Source organism: Tiliqua scincoides, chromosome 2 (genome assembly GCF_035046505.1).
Source record: "Tiliqua scincoides isolate rTilSci1 chromosome 2, rTilSci1.hap2, whole genome shotgun sequence".
Classification (NCBI taxonomy): domain Eukaryota; kingdom Metazoa; phylum Chordata; class Lepidosauria; order Squamata; family Scincidae; genus Tiliqua; species Tiliqua scincoides.
This window is the reverse complement of record NC_089822.1, coordinates 188,004,641-188,028,088: the sequence shown is the minus strand read 5'-3', so window position 1 is coordinate 188,028,088 and position 23,448 is coordinate 188,004,641. Positions and strand designations below refer to the sequence as shown.

Genomic DNA, 23,448 nt, shown 5'->3' with positions numbered 1-23,448 from the left:
TGAGCCTTCGAGGTACCTGGGCCAGCGAATGGAAAATTAAGTTTAATGTAGAGAAACATGAAATAATAAGTCTGGGGCCAGCAAACCAAAACAGGAGGATATTATACAGAATGGCAAGGCAGAATACTGACCAGGAAAGGGATTTACAGGTCACCGCAGAGAAATCCTTGAAGCTTTAAATTCAGTGTTGGCTAAGCTACAAATGACTCAAAGAAACCCAAGATTCATCAGTGAAAGCAAAGAATACCAATGGGAACAAGGGATATGGTGATTGTACAAGGGGCAGGTCTCTCAGGATAGGCCTTGCATTTGCAAAGCTGGATAATCAGGAGGACCCCTTTAGCCGACTTCATACATAGCATAGGTTCCAGAGGTCTTGGTACGACAGGCAACGCAACATGATTAGAGGAAAGATGGCTAAACTAATACCTTAATCACGTAAGGCAGAGAACAAGACTGAAGAGGGAAATCAAGGCAAACCATTTCAGGTGAAAGAGCAGCAACCCTGGTGTAAGAATTGCCATCTGCATTTCTTTAAGAGTTAACAGTGATCGTTGCACTTGTGGAACTGGGACTGTCAAAAGGTCAGAGGTTGGGAGCTGAATTGGAAACAACAGGGAAATCAGCAGTCTAACATAAGCCAAAACTGGAGAAAGGAAGTGGGGGAGATGTGTTGAGCTCATAGCCTTTTCCTGCCTGATGGTTCTTTATTATTACTACACATACATTTCTGAAACATACAGAAAACAAGAGAGCCCCACAAGAAAAATGTTGCATCTCTCAACCTTAAATTGTTCACCCCATTAAAGTCTCAAGCCACCAATTTCTCGGTTTGTTCCTCTTACATTCAGCTCTTCTCCCCCCCCCCCACTGCCAATTCAATTCTGTGCAGTTCCTCTGGACTCCAAGGAACTTTCTTCAAAATAAATATACCTGGACCACACTGTAAGACTGTAGAACTCACTGCATTTCTAATCTCCTTCCCATCCTCATCTGTTCACATAATCAGCCTTCAAATATACTGTACTACTCACTTGAAAAGTCCTTAATCCAGTGGCAACATTAAGGTTTTCGTCACTCCGTGTGGAAGGCCAGCATGTCACCCTGAAATGGACCTTTTCCCATGCAGTGGGTGGGACAACACCCCGGGTGGTGGCCATGGTAATATACCATTGCTCTGCCCCTACTGTTTTTTTTAGCTATAATGTTTGGTATATGTGGTTTGGTTAATTGCATTCTGCATGAAATTATGCATCAATCGAAATGATGGTATTATTCAAAAATATCAACATTTTAAAAATTTTGGTGAGTAGTTCTGTCATCCACCCATTTGCGGCACATGGTGTGGCCTGCTCCCTCCCCCCAGTGATGTCATTGCCTTCACCTGTTTTGATGTTACCCTGCGCATGCCAGATCTCATCTGATCTTGGAAGCTAAGCAGGGTCAGGCCTGGTTAGTACTTGGATGGGAGACCGCCTGGGAATCCTGGGTGCTATAGGCTTACACCATAGTCTTTCGAGACTGAAGGTTGCCAACCATTATTGTTTCTGGGCAGGAAATAAGGATTTCTCTAGGTATGAAGCCACTCTAAGAATACAGGCTCTCTCTCTCACCCACAAACTCATCAGTAAACAAAATGTTTTGGGGCTTTCTTGCCCCCTTTAGCTAGGGTTACCAGATACAGAGTGGAACAGAGGACCTACATCTTTAACCACTGTGTAAAAGAAGGAATTTTGGCAAGTGAAGCTCAACATAGAAGGGTTTAAAAAGCTGCACCTGCCAAAATTCCCTCTAAAATATGTAAAAGCAAAAAAATAAAAAACTGCACAGAATATATCTAACAGTATAGTAATTACTTGCTACCAAAAACTCCCTCTTCTAGACAATGGTTAAAGGAATAGGCACTCTGTCCACCTCAGTAGCTGGTAACTCTACCTCTAGGAGTTCTGTTTTTGAAAGCTTCTAGCCATACAATTCTATTCATATTTATTCTATTCATTTATTCTATTCTATTCATATTTATGCAGTAGTAAACTCCTTTCTGCTCAATGAGCTCAGTCCCAGAAAAGTGTGCAAAGGACTGCAGCCTATGCTCTGTAACCTCTGGAATACAGTAAATACCAGGAAATCTCCACCTGATCAAAGTGCTCTTGACGCAAGTCTGAAGCCTTCAAATCAGATTCAAAGGACAGCTACTAGAAGTCTGGTCTGAGACCCCTGCCCTCAAAGTCTGCATGCTCTTTCCACCTAAGGTGGCGTGTCTGAGAGTGACCCATTTATGCTATGTTAAGCACTCCATATCATCAGCAACTGGGGAATTGCGATGCCTCTCCCAATCACCCAGGACTGATAACCAGCTTCTCCCCTATCTGCTCTCCTCCTTTTTCCTCTGTCCTTAGCATCTGGAATCATGAAACATCAGCATCTGGAAGCATCAAACCCCTCCCTGTGAACCTTACCCTGGAAAAGTGCCCTTGACTTCCTTGCCTTGCTTCCCATTTCTCCCTTGTACAAACAGCCCATTCTAAGTTTCCCCCAGGAATGTGTGGATCCTATCTAACCATGAACCATATCACTTCGTGTCCACAGTAACTCAGAAGATACGGAAGTGGTACAAGTGTCTGCAAAGGCCTTCTCTGACTATCATCTCTCCTTTCTCCCCTCGCTCAGTCAAATTGTCAGAGCAATTTGATGTTTATTCCCTTGTCCTTTTAAGAAATCCATGCCCCTTTTCCAGCCCAGACCATGAGTTACTTCTGTGAGAGTGTGTTTTATTAGATCTATTTTCCATGAGAAAAAGACAGAGAAAGGGAATCTTTTCTTCAGGCTCCCTTTTCTACAAACACCTGAACGTATCCAACAAAGACACTAATCACCTTAGAACAGTGGTTCCCAAATGTTTTAGCATCAGGACCTATCTTAAAAAAATTCCACTTTACCAGTTGCTCAAGCCTCTGTAGCTATAATGATGGGCAGCAGTGCTCCCCATAAGTAGCAAGTTTTTTTTTTACCCTAATCTTGATGCACATAGCCTAATCTGCCCTGACAGTTTCACAGCCCACTAAAAACTGACCATGGATCCACAATTTGGGAACCGCTACCTTAGAATATATCAACCATGTACGCCCTTATATTATTATTATTATACAGTATTTATATACTGCTTTTCAACAAAAGAGTTCATATAGCAGTTTACAGACAAAATCTAATAACAAAATGGCTCCCTATTCCAAAAGGGCTCACAATCTAAAAAGATGCAGAAGAACACCAGCAAACAACCACTAGAAAAGACACTGTGCTTGGGGGAAGAGGGGCAATTACTCTCACCTGCTAAATATAAGAGGAGCACCACTTGAAAAAGTGCCTGGTTAACAGGGGATTGCACCTGCAGGGGGATATCATCTGAGAGCCCAATCCTATCCAATTTTCCAGGGCCAGTGCAGCAATACCAATGGGGTGTGTGTGGCATCCTGGGGGGGGGGGCAGTCACATAGGCTTCCTCAAGGTATGGGAACGTTTGTTCCCTTACCTCAGACCTACATTGCGGCTGCACCAGAGCTGGAAAGTTGGATAGGATTGGGCCCTAAATGTGTTATATTGTAGCAAGAAGCAAGCTCCAAGTCGTGGATAATTTTTGGCTAAACAAAACAGGGTTAGGTTACTCTGTATGACCACATTCACATTACAGAGAACCAAATCCCTGGTTTGGTATCTTCTTGCCTTGGCTAAGACTCCTTTGTCTTTTAAATTTAGTTTCCTGCTTTTCCTGTCTCTCCCTTCTGCACTTGGAAATAAACTTCTCCTGTCTAGCCTTCTAGCCCCCTGAGCTGTCACCTAAATCTCTGATAATGTCCCACCAGGAACAACTTGCCTTCCCCCTTGTTTCTTTCCTCTCTTTCATTTATATCTCTGATCTGTTTCTCTTTAAGCAAGTTAGGTTTTCTCCCAAAGATGACCTATTTATAAATATTTTCTGAAAATGACTGGACATAGATCATTAAAACTCGCTCTGCAGATTAATAAAAGTTGCACTAAAGAGGCTCCAGGTACTTGCAGAGAGCGTTTATCCAGAATCGCAGTGTGGATTCCGAGCCAACAGGTCCACCACTGATATGGTATTCTCCCTTAGACAACTGCAGGAGAAATGCAGGGAACAATGACAGCCACTCTTTATAGCCTTCATAGATCTCACAAAGGCTTTCAACCTGGTCAGCAGGGATGGCCTCTTCAAGATTCTCCCCAAGATTGGATGTCCACCCAGGCTCCTCAGCATCATCAGATCCTTCCACAAGGACATGAAGGGCACTGTTGTCTTTGATGGCTCCACATCAGACCCCTTTGACATCCGAAGCGGCGTGAAGCAGGGCTGTGTTCTTGCACCAACCTTGTTTGGGATCTTCTTTGCTGTCCTGCTGAAGCAGGCCTTTGGAACTGCAACAGAAGGCAACTATCTCCGGACCAGATCAGATGGAAAGCTCTTCAACCTCTCCAGACTGAGAGCAAAGTCCAAAGTCCAGCTGAAATGTCTGCGTGACTTCCTCTTTGCCGACGATGCAGCTATCACTACCCACTCTGCCAAAGATCTCCAGCAGCTCATGGATCGTTTTAGCAAGGCCTGCAAAGATTTTGGACTGACAATCAGCCTGAAGAAAACACAGGTCATGGTTCAGGATGTGGACTCACCTCCCTGCATTACAATCTCTGTGCATTAACTGGAGGTTGTCCATGACTTTGTGTACCTTGGCTCAACGATCTCCAACACTCTTTCTCTCGATACCGAGCTAAACAAACGCATCGGTAAAGCAGCTACCACGTTTTCCAGACTCACAAAGAGAGTCTGGTCCAACAAGAAGCTGACGGAACATACCAAGATCCAGGTCTACAGAGCTTGCGTCCTGAGTACACTTCTGTACTGCAGCGAGTCATGGACTCTTCACTCACAACAGGAGAGGAAACTGAATGCTTTCCACATGCGCTGCCTCCGACGTATTCTTGGCATCACCTGGCAGGACAAAGTTCCAAACAACACAGTCCTGGAACGTGCTGGAATCCCTAGCATGTATGCACTACTGAAACAGAGACGCCTGCGTTGGCTCGGTCATGTTGTGAGAATGGATGATGGCCGGATCCCAAAGGATCTCCTCTATGGAGAACTCGTGCAAGGAAAGCGCCCTACAGGTAGACCACAGCTGCGATACAAGGACATCTGCAAGAGGGATCTGAAGGCCTTAGGAGTGGACCTCAACAGGTGGGAAACCCTGGCCTCTGAGCGTCCCGCTTGGAGGCAGGCTGTGCAGCATGGCCTTTCCCAGTTTGAAGAGACACTTGGCCAACAGTCTGAGGCTAAGAGGCAAAGAAGGAAGGCCCATAGCCAGGGAGACAGGCCAGGGACAGACTGCACTTGCTCCCAGTGTGGAAGGGATTGTCACTCCCGAATCGGCCTTTTCAGCCACACTAGACATTGTTCCAGAACCACCTTTCAGAGCGCGATACCATAGTCTCTCAAGACTGAAGGTTGCCAACTAACTGTATATACCAGGGGTCTCCAAACTTTTTGTCCAGAGGGCCGCTTCAAATATCTGGCGTGGTGTGGAGGGCCAGAAAAAAATTTAAATATAAAATTTAAATAAATAGAGATGGAACTTAGATGAGTGAATAAATGAATGAATGGGCTCATTCATTCAACCTGTCTGGCCCTCAGAACACCCTCCAGACACAATCAGAGCACAGTTCTGGTCATGTTCAGTTGAGTAGGCCAGAGGCTTTCAAGGGACAAGAGGTTGGCTGCGGGCCGGAAAGAGGCTTGCTGCAGGTCGCATCTGGCTCCCGGGTCGGGGTTTGGAGACCCCTGGTATATACAATAGTGGTTGTTTATAGCTCTCTTCAGGCGTAGCTCCTTCCATGTTCATAGAACAAGAACCACATCAACTAACAACACATCCCACACTGAAATGTCCCTGGAAATGCCAACACAACCAAATGTCCATTGTTTGACTCCTTCACGTGATGTGAAACCTCTGGGAATTCTGGCCAAATGCACTCATGGCCAGTGAGTGTGCAGTTACAGGGGATTGTAGCTAACAAGCATGCTCCCTTTTCCCCCACTCTTGTAAGAAGGCATATTACTTTAAAAGGAGCATTCTCCAAATAGGCCTTCTTCAAATAGATCTTCTCCAAATAGGTCCAGGACAGCTTACTAAAAATAATCACAGACTATATATATTATAGCAATGGCTTTTAAATTTCAAGCTTCAGTGACTGCCCCCTTTCCCCCATTACTCTGACTGCTAAGATCCTCTGCAGGTCTGCCATGGGACCTCTGTGTGTTAACAAAGGTTTCTGGCCAGTGTTAGAGGATGCATGTTCAATTCACAAAAGCTAATGGTCAAGTTTGTTGGGCCTCACCACCACTGCTTCATATCCACCGAGTGTGCATCTCATCCAGAGCATACCCTCCAATACTCTGTGGCTGTGTTTGGTATCAGTGGCTCAGTCCTTTTAAGTAAACTTTATCAGCTATTACTGAAGCCTTAATGCACTCTCAAAGGAATCCTAGATTACTCTCCCTTTAACAAGTGCTATACTAGGATGCATAAAGTACACAATAATACTTAACATTTCAATAGCCCTTTCTGAGTGTGTCAAGCACTTCATGTGTATTGATGGAGCTCTTACAACAACCCTTTAAGATCAGCAAATACTCTCATAACTGGATTGTTTGCTAAAGCCACCTTGTAAATGATAGCAGAGGCAAGAAAGCCATGGTTTGCAATTCAGGTGTGCTCTGTCTTTTAGCCAGGAGACACCACAAGCCAACGGCCTTTGGAGCTCCTTACAAGTGTTTACAAAAGAACCCACACTATAATTCTGGAGTGGGCTTGAAAGATGACTCATAAAGCATAGCAGGCAACACAAGAACTGCAACATATTTTTCATAGCTTGGCTACTTCTCCAAGTTGTTTACTCTTGACTTTCTCCCATCCCCTGATTTTCATTGCACAGTAGATTTCAAATACTTACTGTACACTGCAATGCAAACTTGGTACTCTTGTTCACTTGGTAGTATCTGAAAGATGAACAGCATGACACCAAAGAGCAGGCTGGTCACTTGAATCTTTTCCCTACTCCATTGTGGATATGTGGCCAGTTACCAGCTAGAGAAGAAGGCAGCAGCCACTGGAGTCAGGCGTGTTCGATGTTCACACTGATCCTAGCACACCTGTAACTGCAGTGTGAGCAACATTACAGAAAGTTGCATCCAGTCACCAGAAATAAAAATGATGGGGTGTTTCCGTTGGAGGTGGTATTTGGTTTACAATCAGGTTACCCATCTGGCAGTTTTGCAGCCCTTTGAATGCACAAAAGCAGTCAACTGGCAATCTGGCTTTTATAAACTGTCTGCTATGCCTGGGCTTCCTGGACTGGTTAGTTGGTAAATGGCCCAGCCTGATATCTAGCTCAGTTGATTTCCTTTTCCTTTACAACCTCATTCTGCAAGATGTTACTACATGAAGTTGGTTTTTAATTGTTGCTATGATTTAACATTGATGCAGCATTTTGGGCTCATTTATACGAATGATACCTCTGAGCTGATCTTGAGTGAATGCAACATAAAAAGAAGTGAAATCAAGAAACACACCACGTAAAGTAACTGGGTACAAAAGAGGACATTTATATTATCCACTATATGTCTCTATTAAAGATACAGGAGCTTGTCATCCCCATAATTCCACAAGCATTAGAAACTTCACCAGTCTTATTTTATATTAATGAGGGAAGTTGGGGGTAGCAAAATGTATTTTGGATCCATATCCATAGATTTTTGGATTCACAGGCATGTTTGCAAATTTGCCAATTGAATAAAATGTATGGGGAAAGGAATAAGATATTTGCCTTTATAATATAGTACTCTAGGGGTGCAATCTTAACCCCTTGTGTCAGTGCTTTCCAGACTGGCATAGCGGTGCCAATGGGACGTGTGCTGCATTGTGCAGTTGGGTGTCACTCACGGAGGCCTCTTCAAAGTAAGGGAATGTTTGTTCCCTTACCTCAGAGCTGCATTGCCCTTATGTCAGTGCTGGAAAGGACTGACATAAGGGGTTAGGATTGCGCCCTAGGATAATTAAGAGCCCTATTAAACTGTATCCTGTGGTACAGCTCTTCCCAGACATTATCATTTCATTTCATACCATTAGTTTTGTATATTTAAATAATGCACTCACAATTTTGTACACATTTTGTACATTTCAGTTGTTAATACTACAGGTGTTTATGGATATCTTCTCTTTGGGAATGGATGGAACTTTTACTGAAAGGGTTGTAGGTCCTTTTCCTCAGCAGGTGGGCCTTCTAAAGGACCTCCCATCCCTCCAAATGTGCATTGTAGTGACAGAGGGTTGGATTAAATGGAGGAACTTGGGAGCAAGAACCCCCATTCAGCAATGAAGCTTACAAAGTAGCCTTGGGCCAGTCACAATCTTGCAACCTAATCCATCCTAACATGACTATGGGGGGGGGGGGGAGGGGAGGCAAAATGTGATAGTCCCATTTATGCCACTTTGAACTTCTTAGAAGAAAGGTGGACAGCCAAATCCTAACTTGTACTGATACAGTCAGGCCGTATAGCTTGGTTGTTTCTCGAACGAAGGGAATATTTTTCCCCTTACCCCAAATAATACCCCAGTCTGCCCTATGGGGCTACTTGGATCTGCACCAGCTATTTAGCTGGCTCAAATCTGAGCAGCCCATGTAAGTCTGTCTGGGCTGGGGCTGGGGGTTTAGGATTTGGCATGTGCTGCTATCACTAACCCCACCCCTTCTCGGTCTGATCCTCACCCTTTCTACCTTCCCTCCCCCAAACACCCTCCTGACACCCTCACACTTCTCCCTGCACCACCTGGCACAAGCCTACCTTGCTCAGCTGGCACAAGAATGGCTTATGGTGGGGGCATGCCAGCACACATCCTTATGGCAGTGCAGCCTGCTCCCAAGTTGCTGCAAGTGTGCTTTATGGCACGTATGCAGCACTCGGAAGCTGGCACAGGGAGGCCTGCGCCAGTACAAGTTCGAGGTAGGATGTTGTAATGGAATGGTGCTGAGAAGCTGCTTATACCATGGCACCATATGGGTGGGAGCTGCCCCTATATTTCTTCTAAGTATTTATGTGTGCACCAAGCCTCCCCAACCTGGCCATTATGCACTATTGGTAGCAGCCCGGATCTTGAGAAATGAATTGCTTTGTAATACCTAAATTGCAGAGTTGCTTATTTGGGAAGGAGAGAAATGCTAATAAACTGGGACCCCAGAAAACTTACTAAGCAATTCCTCATTTGTCCACAGAGCAGGGGGGATTAGCAATCACCGAGGTGAAAATAAAATGAAAAGTACTTTCCTGCCTTCACCAATAGGAATTTCTAATCTCTCTCTAGGAATCCAAGTGTGTACAGTCTGATTAAACTTTAAACTCCCAGGAAGCACTGTGTTTGGGGGCTTTTGTGACCCCTTTGGGGTTTTTGTTTGTGAATGATTCTAGCTTCTGCAGACCTGTGAAGTTCAATAAGTAGCTCAGAACATCAGAAAGGACTTTTTCGGAATTTATTCAAATGTTATCACATCTCTACTTCCTAACACTGTTCTGTTTCTGCTTCCGCTTGTCAATGGCAGAATATCTGGAGTGAATTCTTGACTTAATTTAAGCAACCCCAAGCACCAGTCTCATTGTATGATAACAAAGTGTACTAGTTTCATGTTTCACAAACTACGGTCTGCCAACAGGTGGCAGGGCAGACTATTAGTTCTTTCCAGAAGTAGAAGAAAAGACTTACCTGAATCCAGCCACATTTTCATATCATGATATACTTGTATTATGTGACTTTCCTTTAAATCCAAATCATTCTTCTGGTTCTTGGAAATGATTGTTTTGTTTTACACAAAATAGTGATATACGGTGTAATATGCATTTTGCATTTTCATACATTTTTCTAGGAAAGTGAGAGTCCTCAACTGGTGTAAGAAATACTATATGTACACATATGTACATGTATGGACACCCCAAAACCCTGAATTTGGAAGTTCTGAAACAAGGGTGCCCAAGCAACAGGCATAAGACCAAATTTACACATTATGTTGAGGTATACACATTAAATAACTGTGCATCTAAGCCAATTGTGAATGTGGCAAATCCATGCACTACACAAGCACACTTATCAGGAAGCCTGACTGGCTGCAACTCAACAGCATCCAAGGTTTCTTCTGTGCAATGTCTAAAGTTGTCCCTACGAATTTGTTGGCACTACAAATGGCAACTACAAATGTTGGTACTACAAATGGCACTTATCCATAAATAGCCCAATATTACATTAAATGAAATCCAAGGGATTTTATTCAAATTTATTACTACATATGTACCAGTTCTATTCTGGAGGTCTGAACAGCAGTTGAAATGCACATAGGTCAAAACAGCTGGCTCTTACCAATTCAGCATTATTGCGCCTTTGCAAAAGCACACAAAGGATGTACTGTCCCTGCACAAAAGTGCCGACATGCTCATCCTAACTTGAACACCGTAACTTGGGGATCCAATTAACCAGTGAAATATTAATGGTGATAGTGGAAGGTGATATACAGATCATACAAGTAACACAGTTCCTGCACAGAGAGTCTATAATCTACAGTAGACCAAGAGAGAGATGGGGGAGAGATCAAGGATTGATTATAGCCCTATTCTCACTCTATACTGAGTGAACACATAGAGGGGTAGGGAGATCACACCTACTTGCTTCTGCTCATGACATTCATATATTCAACAGAAGGTGGCTATTTTCACTCCATGTGAGCCTCCACACATCATCATCATCATCATCATTATTTATTTATTTTATTCACATCAACATGACAACACAGCTGATAATGATCGTACGCACACAAAAAACACAACATTTATCAGCTGGTAAATCCTCATCCACACGGACATCTGCCTGACGTCTAGGTGTAGATGAGGTACCGACAAAGGATGGATGCTGTGCTAATTATGGTGGTCTTCTGTAATTTGACTGGTGTTATTGCCGGGGCATCCAGTTGTGCAAAGTAGTGATGTTAAATTGTGTTGACATTTTTCCTAGTGTGCCAATTACTATTGGCAGCACTTTTACATGCTTCATCCAGATTTGTGTCAGTTCTATGCACAGGTTGCAGTATTTGGTTACTTTCTCCTGTTCTTTCTCCAAAATTTGCAAGTCGCCAGGATTGGCGACATCTATGTTTAACACACGCCTGGCTTCTATGATGGTAATATCTGGAGTATTGCCTTCCATGCATCTGTCAGTCTGTATCCGAAAGTCCCACAGGATTTTGACCTCTTCATTTTCTACTATTCTTTCTACCTGGTGTTGCCACGGCTTTTCTGAAATAGGTATGTTGTACCATTTACATAAGGCCCAGTGAACTAATTTAACCACATTATTGTGCCGTTCTTTGTAATCGTTGTTGGCTATTTTGGGACAGTTGCAAATGAAATTATTGATTGTTTCATCCCATTTTTTGCATAAACTACATTTACTATCATCACTGGTGCCTTGTATTTTTGTCTTCATTACATTCATTTGCAGAGCCTGATCTTGTGCTGCTAGAATTTATCATCATCATCATCATCATCATCATCATCATCATCATCATCATCATCATCCAAACAACATGAAACATTGTTGTTAACTGGTGTTGAACAATTGATACAAATCTCAGCCTGAGACATAAGTATCCACCAGGTCAGCGATTTTCAACCTTTTCATTGGCACATTGACAAGGCACTAAAATTGTCAAGGCACATCATCAGGTTTTTGACAATTGACAAGGCACACCATGCTGCCAGTGGGAGGCTCACATCCCCCACTGGCCCTACTAATAAATGACCTTTCTCCAGATTCCTCAGGCACACCTGTGGACCACTCATGGCACACCACGGCACAGTGGCTGAACTAGGTATTGGCGCAGTATGTACGATGTTCCTAAAAGTGCAGTTTTTTGCAGTTCTGATGGTGTTATTTCAGTAAGCTGCAGTTGTTTAAAGTAATTTCCAAAACTTTTTGAGATTATTTCAAGCGCCCCAATGACATTAGGGATCACTTTGATATGCTTTGTTCATTGCTGTGCGATTTCAATGACCAGGTCTCGGTATTTGTCATTTTTTCAAGTTCTTTTTCATCAACTCCGGCATCTCCAGGAATTGCAATATGAACCAGCCAGACATTTCTATTTCCTATTATTGTTATATCAGGTGTATTATATTTGAGGGGTTGGTCCGGTATTATTTATATACCATATTTATATGTGTGTGTTCTGGACATGTGATCAGTAGCCCTGGGATGATATGAATTTCCAATCATGGGTACACAGACCTGTTCACATGCAGTTGTACAGTTGTGGAGCACTCTCACTTTCTGTTAATATGAGTAGAGGTTGGGGCTAGTGAGAGTGGTAGTGTCCAATGTGCCATTGGTTAGTAGCTGGAGGGGCACCATGGGGGCTCAGCGCAGGGTTTGCTGGTGCTGGCATTGAGATTGATGGCACCATATCAGGAAGAGCTCTCTTTTACCAGCTGGAGAGTAACTTCCCCTTTTAATCTCAGTATTGTGTCCTTCCCAGCATTTCTTCTGCATCTTTGGTTAAATTGAGAGCCCCTTTGGGACAGAGTGGCATTTACTTTGCTATGTAAACTACTTTGTGAACATTTTTGTTGCTGTTGAAAACTGATATATAAATATTCTTATGATCCAATCCTAATGGGCCTGGCCATCAGTAGAACTTGTATTCTGCTGATGCTATCTGCTGTAAAGCAATCAGTGCCAGCCATGAAAGGTACTCCAGCAGCTCACTGAGTAGTGTGCTGCGAGGATGCTGACAGGAAGGTCGGAGCCTTCCCACCTGTGCCAGCAGATCCAAAGCTGCCCAAGGAAGGTAAAGTTGTGGGGAGGAGGAATGCAGAATGGGGGGGGGGTCAGAAAGGGGGTGAAAATGGTCAGGGAGAGGCATAACGGGGGTAGGGAGGCCACGGGAAGGGATGGATCTGGTGGTGATCGGTGAAAATCCGATTCCTCTTTTCTGCAACCTCTCTGCCCCCTTTCTCTCCTTGGACATGTTACCAAAATAGCTAGTGCAGTTCCAAGGAAACCCATAGCGAAGCAGGAGGCTTACAGAGGTGTAACAGGATTGAAATTCCCTTTTGCCTCTGAAGCTTCCTATCTAAAATCATGACAAAATGGAATAAGATGAGGTTGGGGTAATTCAAGAACAGCTTTGCTAAAGTAGCAGAACTAGTGAAATGATGAAGGCAGGAAGGGAAGCATTGTATTGAACAGAGACATAAGAACATAAGAACAGCCCCACTGGATCAGGCCATAGGCCCATCTAGTCCAGCTTCCTGTATCTCACAGCGGCCCACCAAATGCCCCAGGGAGCACACCAGATAACAAGAGACCTCATCCTGGTGCCCTCCCTTATATGCCTGGAGACATATATGCCTGGAACAGACATGGAGGCTGTTCCAGGCATATATACATAGTTGTGTATGAATTATAACTGTTGATTCTCTGATATGTGTTTTCTTTTAAATATGTGAAATTACGTCTCTTCAGATGTCATCTCTTTATTTGAGATGCTTATTTTAATCACTTGAATGAGTGAATGAATACAAAACAAAAAGCCTGTAATTGACTGACAACAGACCAAATCAGCTGGACAATCAATCAATGCCTCAGGGTCTGTACTCTATAAAAGAAAGTAGTTGAGAAAGGGTTGAAATGCTGCAGTTTGAAAAGGTGGTGATTTTTACCTACAGAAAGATCTCAAAATCTATAGCCATTTTCTGATTGTGTTTTTTTAAAACAACATTCCCGAAATTTCCTTATGTTTGAAAATGCGGATTCTGTAGTGAGACCCATAAACTTATCATCTGACAGAAGGGCCTATACCAGTTAAGGGATATTTGACAAAGGAGATAAGGGATCTTAAGATTAAACAGAATATTTGTTCCTGGGTTTGGGAAACAGTACAAAACGTGGTTCTACATACAGTGTATTCAGTCAATTTTATCATGAACACGTTTAGATTGTATTAACCTTTCTGGGAACAAAGGTCTGTTCTAACCAAGATTTTATGTACATGTAGCATAGGACCACATGTATGCGCTGAGTTGAATGAAACGTGTTATGTTATGCAGGGCAGATCTAATCATAAGTACCATATATTGGAAGAAACTGTTGATGAACCAAATAATGAGCAAGGAAGGATAATTGTTAGAAAATCCATGTATATCTTCTTCTGAATTACTATTTAGCTAATAGCGCAAACCTATGCGTATCTACTCAGAAACAACTTCCAATGAATTTAATGAAACTTATTCCCAGGTAAATATGTATATGATGCTTAAATATGATTGCAGCTCAAGACTATGGTTTTAGCACTTGATCCATGTAGGCCCAAATTCTAACCAACTTTCCAGCATTGGCATAGCTGTACCAATGGGGCATGTGCTGCTTTCTGCAGTTGGGAGGCAGGCATGGAGGCCTCCTCAAGGTAAGGGAATGTTTGTTCCCTTACCTCAGAGCTGCATTGCCCTGATGTCAGTGCTGGAAAGTGGGTTAGGAATGCACCCGTAGTAAGACATCCAGCTACAAGTCTTCAGCTGCAAGCTACAATGTCAAGTCTCGATTTCTGTGGTTGTATTAGAGAACAAAAATTTAAAAATTATCTTATAGCATAGATTGGCTAACTGGGAACAGAGGAAAGAAGACCTTTATGGAAATCTTTATGGATAAACTCTTAATTTATCTAAGAAAGTCTGCTCCATTGTTCTAATATCTTTAAAATATCCCTCTTCATTTTGCCTTGACTCCCATTAAGTCTGCAGCCACTGAATACCCAATTATCACAACATTGTGTGCATTGAGGATAGTGTTCTGTACAGTCTAGATTTGGTGACAATAGAATCCAGTATGTATATTGAAATTGGTTGTTGCTGGGCTTGTAAGCATATTTCTTATTTTAAAATTGCATTGCAACATGATATCATTCCAAAATTTCCAAAACAAACAGAGGGTATTCTATAGTTGCCATGAGCTTCTTTGTGTTCTTAAAGAAGAAGAAAGAAAGCATTGCTTATTCATTTAAAATAGTAATCTAACATGTTTAACCAGTTTACCCTACATGGAGCTTACATTCAACAAAGTGCTATTTTAAAAGGAAGAAAAGCATTATGGAAAGGAAGACTGGGACTGAAATTTGCTCGTTATAGTAAATGTCAGACTTCAGAGAAATTAGCTTACAAATAACTATGCTTAAGATTGGAGTATAACAGTACAATACAAAAACCTGCTGTGCCAGATTAAAATAATTTGAGATGAATAAATTATCTTATTATATCAGCAGAATTTCAGAAACTCTTGGGTCAAATCCTCTCCCCACCCAATTGTGCCCCTTACTCATCACGGAGGAAATCAGTGCTGATTTTGAACAATACGTATAAACTTCACAGAAGCCTCTACAGAAGTATGTGTAAACTTACCTCAAGTTCTCAATAAGAGAATATGCTACAGATTTTATTAGAAAAAATAAAGTTCTGCACCCAACTGCAGAACTTCCTGTACTTCCTGATTTTAGAAATGGGCTATGTCAGATGTAAGGGAGCGCACAAGAATGAGGTCTCTTGTTATCCGGTGTGCTCCCTGGGGCATTTGGTGGGCCTCTGTGAGATATGGGAAGCTGGACTAGATGGGCCTATGGCCTGATCCAGTGGGGCTGTTCTTATGTTCTTATGTTCTTATGAAGTCTTTAATTTCTTATAATATCATTTTTTTTTCTCTTATTCAGTATAATGCCATTTGTGTGTTTTATTGTGCTTGGTGGAACTTACAAACCTTTGAATCCAACCCCTAGTCCATTGAGAGAAACATAAATATTCTCATAATTGATGAAATTACTTTTTATTTGATTGAATATCTTTGATTGGATCTATTTTTTCTCTTAAAAGCAGCTAAGATTGTATCAACATCAAGGAATCAAATTAAGAAAAAAAAAACTCAATATGCCTTCGTAGTTAGTTGTATTCACTTCTTGATAATTCAATACCTTTAAGAGATAGGTACTCATATAAAATGAAGTTAAAAGTTAATAAATATAGCACAATCCTATCTGCCATTTAACGGCCCAATCCTATACATGTCTACTCAGAAGTAAGTCTCATTAAAGTCAATAGGGCTTACTCCCAGGAAAGTGTGGATAGGATTGGGCTTTAAGATGGCAAAACCTGCATTCTGCTGTCATAAACAGCACAGTGCCTGAGCAAGTAATACAGTGGTATGGACTGGCTGTAGGCAGTTTTCAGGTGGTTCAGGATGGGAAGTGGGCTGAACCGAGTGGTGGTTTGAGGGCAGGGAGAGGATTCTGGCAATGGTCACACAGATCCTATCCACCTTTCCTAACCTTGTCTTGCCTTTTTCTTCTTCTCAGACATATTCCAGGAAAATAGCAGGTGTGTGTCCGAGGAGACCCATGAGAACCCATAAGGCCTACTGAGATGTATGTAAACAAGTTTTTACTTACCTCTCATTAGCCTTCTGGAGACACACCCCCCCCCCCCACCATCAGATGCAACATGCACTCCATTGGCACAGATGTACAGTATGTCAGCAGCGGACCTCCCCAGCCCCATGCAAAGATCCACGATGGCACCCCCCGTGGGTTGTTGCCACATACCCCCGCATGAACATCCGCCTCCTCCCACTCATCTGAGGCCCATGGAGACTTGCGCTACCCAGGAATGCATCGGGGAAGCCTCTCGAGGTTCTCCGATGCTCTAAACTGTGCTTCCGGAAAACCGGAAGCATAGTTTCTGACCCCGTCAGAGTCCTAGCAACTTGCGCCTGGGGCTTTTGCCCCATCAAACCCAATGGCAGGTCCACAACTGATGTATGCTATGGTGTGGCAGGGGATAAGATTGGGCTGATATTTGCTTAATATACTCTCACAGATTCTGTTCACTTCAGAGCAGCAGAAACCATTATAGAAGTAATAGGGATTATCTGTTGGTAAAATGCACAATAGTATCTTTATCATGATTCTATCTTAAAATGCACAACAGCATCTTGATTTAAAATATAACTATGGTATCACTCTGACCTTAAGCAAATTAAGAGGAATCAAGCCCCCCCCCCATCCATTTCAAAAGAACTTCATTGCACTAAATGTGCTTGAGGTTGAGGCACTAATGGCAATCTTGCAAACACAGTGCATTCCAAGCAGGAAAAGGCATCCATTATTAGTTCAGCAACATATCTTCAAATTAAAAATAAGGAGAAAAGTAGCATTTTAAGGCTTTCAATGAAATGAGTATTCGAAGAGATCTGCACAACAGAGCTTTATTTGTACTGGAGGAGGTGGAGTACACATGTGCGTGTATAAATTCAATGAGAAACTTAAAAAAACACCCCCACACACAGTTGTATCTTGAAAGCCGTCACGGAATGTAATGCATTCTTCTTTCATGAAAAGTAACTGAACCCAAGGAAGGTATTATTCTAACATTTGTCCTTGTGTATAGTTTCAAAAATAGACTGTTGCACTTTGAAATACTCCTGATTTCCTGATTGCTTTTTGATCTCCTGGTAATCTTTTTCCTTGCAGAAAATCTATGAAGGCCCCGTTTTTGAATGACAGGCTAACATAACAATTCAAGTCATGCAATTTAATGTTTTGAAAGAGGAGCCTTAACAACGGTAAAATGCACCCCCTCCCCCCCAAAAAAATCCAGTTCTCGCTGTTGAATGAAATTATGCTGTTTCTGTCAAATTTTACTTGTTATACTAAACACTTTGTCTTCAATCAATAATGGGTGGCCTTTGAATCGAAGCAATCCACATTCAGACTGCTTGCTTTCTGTGTGCAAGAAATTAGAGTAGATCGCAAAATCTCCTGCATCTAGGGGCCATGTAGAAGGAGCCCCAACTATGGATCCACACTCATTGCACTGTTTGTGAACCTTGTGTTTCTGTTTGTGGATTGTTTGTTTCTCCCCTACTGGGGAGGGGAGCACAGGAAGCCTGCTCTTGCCAAAGGGACAGAGAATCTATAGATTTGATTCCTCGAATAACATGCCATCTAGAGCTAAACCACCTAGACCCCAGTTCAAAAAAAGATGGCGATATGCAACTCCCATTGAAATCAATAACAAAAAGGCTTCTGTGTGCACCACCCACTGGTGGCATGCCTCCTGCGCTGGCCCTGACCGCCATAGTTGTAAAAGGCATTCCAACAGCGAGCCATTTGGTGTGCTGCCAGCAGTACTGGCAGGAAGGTCTGTGCCTTCCCACCTGCTCCTGCACGTCTCCTGCCACTCATTGAAGCAGGTGAGTTGGGGGGTGGGTGGGTGGGAGAGGGTAGGAAGGGGACAAAACAGGATGGGGAGGGTGGCCACGTGTGTGGGGATGAGTGGATAGATCGCAGAATGGGGCACACTTTTTAAATATATATTTAAAATTCAGCCTCAAAAATTATTTTCCATAAGCCTGATCTTTTGAACTTTGCTGTGCCCATGAAGATGTTCTGAGGATGAAGGCGCCTAATTTGGCACAAGACAGGAACAACAATGCTTAATAAGTGTTACTGTTGTTGCTTGTAGATGTTTAGGACTGGGATGTCCTAGCTGTGCTGTGGCCTTCAAATCTTGATGGAAAAAATTGCACATCACTTCAAAGAGCAAAGCATGATTGTATACATAAATGATTGGAGGCTTAATCTGTATATTTCAATTAAAGTGCATGGTGCATGACTGCTTTTGTTTGGGCTTGATGATTGCGGAGATAAGTAAGGGGTGATCAGAATTAGCTGGCATTTTAACTTAGTGAATTTCTGGAGCGTGATCTGCTATTTTGTCAGAAGTTTTGGTTTTCATTTTTAAAAAATATTTAAATCGCTCTTTCTTTTCAATACACTTACTCAACCCAAAAAAGACATTTAATGTAAAATTATATAAAGCTTTTCTGTAACTTATGATACTCTGTAATACATGTAGATAAAGTTAGAAAAAAAAATTTCAAAAGAATTTTAAAAAAAGAGACTAGTGCCCCAAATCAGATATAGATATAGAGGATTGAAGCAGTGGGTTGTAAGATTCTGTTTGTTCAATGAACCATTCCTTCTAGAATCTAGATTGAGGTAACATAAATGCATATGCACACGAATCCAGATTTATTGATTTTGCTATGTAACCTGTGTTGCGAACTACTTTTTGTTGAAAAGCGGTATACTGTATTTATATACAGTATACCGCTTTTCAACAAAAAGTAGTTCGCAACACAGGTTATTTGTAATAATCCTACCAAAACAAACCCAACACAATTCTGGACTTTGTGGGCTTCAGCTACCCCACTGCATTAATGAAAAAAGGTCAGCTCCATGCACACATTACTTAGACGCACAGAGCTGACCCCTTTATTGAATGAAAAGCCTTGGGAGCAGAAGCGCTTTGCGTGTATATTGAAGCCCACACTTGCTACCAACTGCTATAACAATCTCATTTTGTAACAGTATCACTGAAATTAATGGAACTTAACTCCATATAATGGTTGTGATCCCCATCACAGAATTTATCCAGTTTTGCCATCCAGTTTTCCCTTCATCAGCCCCATTGCTAAGCCATCAAAAAATTTTTTAATTGGGGTATTAGAATTATAATTGGATATTAAAACAGTTGTACCATTGGAAGTTCTACTTTCTTTATATATTTCAGAAGGACAATAATGCATTAACTTCAACCACAGAATCTTGAACTTCAATCAACTCTGAAACCAATGAAATTAAAATTGAAACAGGGGACATGTAAAGCAATAGTATTTTTCGCCCCGAAGTACTAACAAAATATTTCTCTGAGTGGTATCATGTTTTAAGAAAAGGGCCCAGATGTGAGTGTTTAAAATACTGTATAGCTATAAAATTTCCTTCAAATATATTGCAACCATTTTTAAATATTTACATTTAATATGTGCCAGTTTTTATTGCACCAATAGGTGTAATTACACTTATCATTCATAGAAAAATGTTCTTTTAATAGCCTACGCACTGATTTGCAAGGGTGAATGACCTAAAACAGTGTTGCCTTTTCCTTCCATACATATATATTTACAAATGCAAAATAAATGACACGGAGGAGGTTTGAGCAAAAGGGGAGAGTGAGGATGGAGCGTTGTACAATTGAACTGCATCAGGGTTAGTATTATATTGAACAGAAAGCATGATTGCTCAATGGAAGAGATTGTATTACAAATCTTGCAAGTAATATTTTAGAGACACTGGCCAAGGCTATCAGCTTGCCTCCAGCACAGCTGTAATCAGTAGAACACAATCAGTTCCTGCACAATGTAGAGTTTGAACGTTGACATGGAAATCGGTACTAGAGACGTTTGTAAATGGTGTTATTTATTTTACTCACTGCATTCAGTAAGACTTAGGTTGTAGTCCTATTTTATTCACCAGAAACAAACACCTCTAGTAGTATGTGCATGGGGAGGGTGTGCAAAATGCAATCTTGATTCAACAACTCTTGCTGCAGGACTAATCCTATTTTTCATCTGCATTAAAATTGGAGGTGATGAGAGTGGCAGTGGCCACTCAGAAGCTGAGTGCAGAGGCTCAGATGGAAAGAAGCTCTCTGGAGCCAGTGACCATCAGCTAACAGCAGAGCATGAAAGAGGTGTGGTGGTGAGATCAAGTAGGTGCCTGCTAGAGGAGAGAGGACTTCCCAAAGAATTCACAGAAGTGGAGTGAGTGGTCATTGCCCCACTGCAACCTCCAGGGCAACACCCTGAGACCTCCTGGTGCCTGAGGTACCGCCTTACCAGGTGATGCCCCAACCTCTGCTCCTCCCAGTGGAGGAGCAGTGGTGGGTGCTCCTGCCAATCTGCTACTGAGGCAATTGCTTCAGTTGGCCTCATGCAGGAGCCAGCCCTGGCAACATCCCAGAAGCTGCATCCCTGTACTTGTGCAAAGTATCCCTCTCAGAAAAGTGTCTCCTCCCCCATCATCATGAGTCAGCTGTGTTGGGCCATTGATGTGATACTGCAGGACAATGGGTGGTCACAGGTGGGGAGGAAGAGAAAAAAGAAAGAAAAAATATTTCTGCTTGCAGTATTACTCTAGCTGTCAGTTGTCATTTCTCAAGTGCAATTCCCCATCCTGCCACAAGAGGGCCAAATCAGAAATCTGACATTTAGTTAGGCAGCGTTCTCAGCCCAGGTCTAAAGAACTAACCTCTGGGCAATATTCCAGCTGGGGTTAGCAGAAGCCCTTACTTCAGTCAGCAAGCCCTTGCTCGTCACTCAGTTGGGAATTGTATTAGGTTTTGTGTTGCTTCTGTTTTTAACCTGAATATGCTTTAGGGTGCAATCTTATCTTGCGCTGGCTGTATCCAACACAGGATAGGTGCCCAAAGTGGCTCTTCTCCTTACTTCCAGGTAAGCCACTGCAGCCCCTATGGGTCTCCTCGGACTTGCGCCACCTCCTGAGACTTGAAGCTGCTCCGTGCTGCTCGGGAACAGGGGTTGGGATTTGACATAACTGCCTGGTCCCAGCCCTGCCTCGCGCTCCCTGCCCGCCTGCCCCCAGGACCACCCACCCTCCCCCCACCCCAGAACACATCACCTCATGATGGACCTCCTCCCACCCAGTGGGTGGGGTCCACCATCACCCCATCTGTGCTGGCTTTTTGGCTATAACATTTCACAGAATAGAGATATTTCAGTGTAGATTGTTTCATTGCATTTGGCATGAAAGTATGCTTCGAATAACATATAATATGATGATATTATTCGAAAATACCAAGTTTTTAAAAATTCTAGCCAGTAGTGGTGTCAGTGCCCCATTCTATCCGATTTTCCAGTGGTGGTGCAGCCATGCCAATGGGGTGTGCGCTGCATCCTGTGTTGGGGAGGCAGTCACAGAGGCCTGCTTAAGGTTTGGGAACTTTTCTTCCCTTACCTTGGGGCTTCACTGTGGCTGCACTGGTGCTGGAAATTTGGATAGTATTGGGCCCTCAGGCCCCTCTGGGCATTACCTGGTGTGGCCTACACCCCCTAGTGATGCTACTGTTCATTTTATCTAGAGGCCCACCTTGGTGGTGGAAATGGGCATTATCATTTTCCCAATACATCCCAGTCTGATTGGTAGGAAGAGTGGAGCTGAAAGCAAGGGAGAAAGGACTGTCACTAACCACTAGGCATTGCTGATTTTCATGAAGATGCAAAGCCCAAAAAATATACAGCAGGAGATGCCAAGCACTCCAAGGTTATAGACTTACAAAGAGTTACCTGAAACATCAAACTACACAACTGAAAGCGTTGAATGCAATGTTGATGACATTGTATAGTACTGTAACAGGCTTTGACCACAGCATAAGAACTTAAGAAGGGCAGTGGCATTCCTGGCCACTTCCCTGTCCAGGGCACACCCTCAGGATTGGTGCCCCCATGCCCGCTGCCTCCCCCCCCCCAGGCATTCTGAGGGCCAGGAAGGCCACCTTGTAATGTCTTCTGGAGGCTGAAAATGGTCACTTCTGGTTTTTGGCATGGCCTCCCTGGCCCTCAAAAGGCTTCGTAAGACCTTCTGGAGGCTGAAAATTGACTCTTGCAGTTTTCGGCCTAAGGACTTCTGAGGGCTAGGGAGGCTGCATGTGTCTTCCCCAGCCCTCAGAACACTTCTGGGGGACCACCCACAGATCAGTGCACTGATATAGACACACTTTCTGAGTGCTGTGGGGGTGCTGCTGGATGGAGTGGATGGCAGCGTGATGGGGAGCAGGGAGGCTACAGGAGGGGTGTGAATCCAGCACCAAATACACTCACTGGATCCTATTCCCTCCAACAGCAGTCTCCCTTTCTCTCCTCCCACTTGCACTAGTGAAATTGCTAGTGCAGGTCCAAGGAGACCCATTTTGGATTGGGATGCTTACGTGAGAATGAGGGGATTTAAATCTCCTTTCCATGCTGAAGCCTTCCAATATGCTCCCCCACTGGATAGAGTGTGCCCATTTTCAGCATGACTGCACCAGCAGGGGAGGGTTGGATAGTATTGGACTGTAAAGGTCCATCTAGTCCAGCATCTTGTTTTCCTGCAGAGGCCAACCAGCTGCTTCTGAGAAGCCTACAAGCAGTAGCAAAAGGTGTACTTTTTCCCCACTATCACTCCCCTGCCATTTATTTTAAGGATTAAAGAAGTAACTAAGATGAAAGACATTCACTTGCCTTGCATCCATATGGCCACAATCCAAGCATGTGTATGCACATGCTGGGGGAAACCACATACATAGCCACAACTCCTCACACTGTTGAAGAGCAAGTTTGTTTAATATATTTACAATTCTGATCTAAAATAAGGCTGCAATCCTAACCACACTTTCCTGAGAGTAAG

General features: G+C 42.9%; 1 pseudogene; it reads left to right on the top strand.

Moving 5' to 3' along the window:
- The first annotated feature begins 1,382 nt into the window (after positions 1-1,382).
- Positions 1,383-1,501, top strand: LOC136642660 (5S ribosomal RNA; annotated as a pseudogene).
- Positions 1,502-23,448: the final 21,947 nt, after the last annotated feature.